Below are 4,456 nucleotides of genomic sequence, written 5' to 3'. Positions count from 1 at the left end.
GAAATACTACTTTTATGGGAAATTGTACTATTTATGTTTGAAGATGAAGATTATATAAATACTTAGCTTGACTTTGAACAAGCTGTGTAACGTGAAGAATAGAAAAATAAAAATGAAGACTTGGCTGTATGGGCTTTTGACCCCTTTGCCTGTCCAGATGGACGAACAGAACCAAAAAAAAAATGTCTATGTTTATTGATTACAGTTTTTATTATACAAAAAATGAAAAAGGGCGGGAAACTTAAGATCGGTCGCACGTAATTTTAATAATTTTTCATTTTATTTTTAAATTTCATGTAAATATTTAGATATTTTGATCAGATAAGTTGTAATTTGTATATATTTTAGTAGTTAGTTTTTATTAAAGTGTTAATTTGTGTAAATTTCATCCTATTGGTAAGTCTTCTTCTTCTTCTTCTTCACTTTTATATGATATGATGGACCCCCCGGATGATCCTGGGGGGACAGCCCCTGATATAGGTCATGTAGTGACAATATCTAATAATGACGAAGGTAGCACGATGGATACAGATGGTTCAGTGTCTCAGACATCTAGTGGCCGTAAAAGAGTGTCAGCTCGACCCAGAATATGCAGACACTGTAATAAAAGACGACGAAAACACCGTGGTGATAAGAAGGATATTAAGGAAAGTGATTGCAAATGTGTAGACATTAGTGATAAACAAATTCTTTCCAAAGTCGATTCCTGCAATAATTCTTCTATAGTAGTAGAGAACATACAAAGAAATAACACAGACACTCCACAACAGCCACAGCCCTCCGTTGCAAGGCTTTTATTCCATCATTTTCTGTGAGTAGAATAGGAATAGTCAGAGGAGTACCAGCTGAGTGGTCTGAAGAGGAAATAAAAGATAATGTTTCTGTTCCTATTGGCTGTGGTCCAATCATAAAAATTAGGAGAATAAAACGAAAGATGATGATTGATGGACAAAACCATCTTAAATGTACTGAGTCTGTGGTATTTACTTTTGATGGACAGTTTTTGCCTAAACGAGTATATATGTGCTACACTTCTCTTACTGTAGACTTGTATATATATCCTACTATTCAATGCTACAATTGTTGTCGGTTTGGTCATGTGAAATCTCAATGCAGATCTAAACCAAGATGTTTTAGATGTGGTCAAGGACATAGTGGTGATAACTGCTCTGTTCAAGATGATTTTATATCTTGTTGTTTATGTAAAGGTTCCCATATTGCAACTGATAAAAAATGTTTAGAATATGAAAGACAAAGAGCTATAAAGGAATCAATGGCTAAAAACTGTATTTCCTATTCAGAAGCTTCAAAGATACATCCATCTGTCTCTCGAATTTCATATGCAGATACATTACTCTCATCACCTAACATCACTCCTAATACTTTTCCAACCCAGCATCAACATTCAACACCTAAAACTATAAACAATACTTCATATAAAAAAACTGTTTTTGTTAAACCAAAGCCTCCACCTACACTTAGCAAAGGATATGACAAATCTGCTCACCAAGAAATTTTAAGGGATTTTAATATTCCCCAACCCTCTAATGGATGTGCATTAATTAACAAAGAAAATGAAAATCCTTTGGAATCCTCAGTAATTGATTTAATTATTTCTCTTATAAAATCTCTTAGTCAATCGAATGAATTTTCACCGTCCAACGCTGCCTTATTAGTTTCTGCAATTACTCAAATTTATAAACCAAATAATGGACAAAGTTCTTCAATGGAATTGTCAAAGCATCACTCCTAAAAAAAGTGATCTTATTTATTTATTAAATAAATATAAACCTTATATCTGTGCTCTTCAAGAGACATGGTTGAAACCAGGATCTTTGTTTAAGATTCGTGGTTATTCATGTCTCAGAGAAGATCGTGTGGATGGGCATGGCGGAGTAGCCATGCTTGTGAAACACCCTCTTTCCTTTTCTCTCTTCTCTATTCCTTCTCACAGTAATGATTTTTCTATTATTGCTGCTTTAGTTGAAAATATCTGATATGTATCTATTTATATACCTCATCCTTCTTCTGCAATCTTAAATGAAATTAAAGATATTATTTCCATTCTTCCGAAGCCTTTTATGATCCTTGGTGATTTTAACTGTCGCCATGAATCCTGGGGTTACTTATCTTCTAATAGTTATGGTAACACATTAATAGATATATTTGATTCAGTGAATTTGTGTATATTAAATGATGGTCGTCCTACACGACGTTCTCATCCTGACGAGGGCCCAAGTGCTCCAGATTTAACAGTCACTACACCCAATCTTGCTTCTTCTTTGTCCTGGGATCCATTACGATCTACTTTTGCTAGTGATCACTTCCCACTATTATTATCATTTCCAACATAATAACAATAAAGTATTACATAAAACTTATTCTCCTCGTTTAAAATATAAGCTTAATGATGTTGATTGGGATTTATATAAAGATCTAATAAAAAACAAAATTCCTTCCAAAAATTAATTCAGGTACAGAATCTCAGTGTGCAGATTCTTTTGCAAGAATCTTTATTGAGGTTGCCAATGAGATATTTCCAAGTAAAAATAGCTCTTTGGGTTTTATTCCTTCTCCTCCTTGGTGGGATAACGAATGTACTGAGGCAGTAAAGAGAAGAAAATATGCTGAAATTACATACTGTCAATGCTCCACTGATGAGAATTTTGAAATTCTTACAAAGAGTATGTCAGAAACTTCAAAATTTCTAAAGAAAAAGAAATTTGATGGCTGGAAAAATTTCTGCTATTCAATATCACCTGATGTCAAACCATCTCTTGTATGACAAAATATAAGAAGGTTTAGATCTGCATACAAAGATTCATCTCTAAAATCAATCCCTTTTCATTTAGTTAATAGCTTTTTAGATAAATTGGCTCCACCTTTCGTTCCTGAAGACTTAATAATTGGTTACCCTGTAATAAATATAAATAATGATAACTGTTTTGGTATAAACAGTATATTTTCTCTCACTGAACTAAAAGGTGTATTGTCTCATGTTAAGGATTCTGCTCCTGGACTGGACGGTATTTCGTATTCCTTTATCTCTCATTTAGATGATGATGCTTTATTTTATTATTTATCTCTTATAAATTCCATAGTGACATCTGGTAACATCCCCTCCACGTGGAAACGTCAAGAAATAATTCCCGTACTGAAACCTAATAGGTGTTCTGCAAACCATTCTGCCTATCGCCCAATCGCACTTTCTTCTGTTTTGATGAAAATTACAGAACATCTTATAAAAAATCGTTTAGAATGGTTTGTTGAGCATAACGGTCTATTATGTGAATCCCAATTCGGTTTCAGACGTGGGAAAAGTACTATTGATAGCTTAAGTATATTCATTTCTGATATTCAATTATCATTTTCAAATAATAAATCAGTAATAGCTGCGTTCTTAGATATAAATTGTGCCTATGATAATGTCGTAATAAGTATTTTAAAGAGTAAGCTTTTACAACTTAATATACCTCTGCTATTAACAAATTTTATCATAAACATGCTTTCCGAAAGATACATAATCCTGAAACTAGATGACAGGAAGTCAATTACTCGACTTGTTTCAAAGGGCCTCCCCCAGGGATCAGTACTTAGCCCAATATTGTATAATATTTATACACACGATTTAAAATCATCACTTAATTGTGTAAATGTTCTTCAGTATGCTGACGATCTTTTAATTTACTGTCGTGATATTTCTATTGAAAAAGCTAGTTCTTCTATAACACAACCGCTGATAAATTTAAAAACTTGGTTGGACTTAAATGGCCTTGATCTATCACCTGAAAAAAGTACAATAGTTTTATTCACGAGATCAAGAACTCCTCCTCCTATTTCTATATTTTATGAGGGTTATCAGATTCCAGTTAAAGATAATGTTAAGTTTTTGGGAATTGTCTTAGATTCGAAACTAACTGGTATCCCACATTGTGATTACCTAAATGCTAAATGTGAGCGTACTCTTTAATATTTTAAGATGTCTGTCAGGTGTTTGGTGTGGTGCGCACCCTTTTTGCATGAAATTGTTATATAATGCTCTTATAAGAAGTATATTAGATTATGGTACATTCTTGCAGGAGCCTGGTAGTGTTAAGACATTTAAAAAACTAGATCTCATACAGTCCAAAGCTTTACGAGTAGTTTCTGGTGCTATGCGGTCAAGTCCTATCAATGCTCTTCAAGTAGAATGTGGTGATCCTCCACTACATCTACGTCGTCAATATTTAGCAGACAAATTTATATTCCGATCTTTTCAGTTTCTTAACCACTCTCTTTATAACAAACTTCAGAAACTTTCTCATCATATAGATTCATCTGCATATTGGTCAAATAAAAAACCACCTTGTCTAATCAATAGTTTTAAGAAATTTATCAACATAAAAGCTCATATTCATCGATCCATTAATTATCCTCTTTTCAGTACTAGCTTTGAAGCATTAATGTTGCTTCCAGA

The 4,456-nt window shown here is 33.2% G+C and overlaps 1 long non-coding RNA gene across 1 annotated transcript; it reads right to left on the bottom strand.

Moving 5' to 3' along the window:
• Window positions 1–1,584: 1,584 nt before the first annotated feature.
• Window positions 1,585–2,354, bottom strand: LOC126968514 (uncharacterized). The gene is made up of 2 exons (XR_007730220.1): window positions 1,792–2,354; window positions 1,585–1,679 (listed from the first exon to the last, which is right to left on the bottom strand). It is a non-coding gene; the product is annotated as an uncharacterized LOC126968514 (long non-coding RNA).
• Window positions 2,355–4,456: the final 2,102 nt, after the last annotated feature.

This window comes from Leptidea sinapis, chromosome 15 (genome assembly GCF_905404315.1).
Source record: "Leptidea sinapis chromosome 15, ilLepSina1.1, whole genome shotgun sequence".
In the NCBI taxonomy this organism is placed as follows: domain Eukaryota; kingdom Metazoa; phylum Arthropoda; class Insecta; order Lepidoptera; family Pieridae; genus Leptidea; species Leptidea sinapis.
Note: the sequence above shows the minus strand (reverse complement) of the source record. Positions and strands in the feature narration are given on the sequence as shown.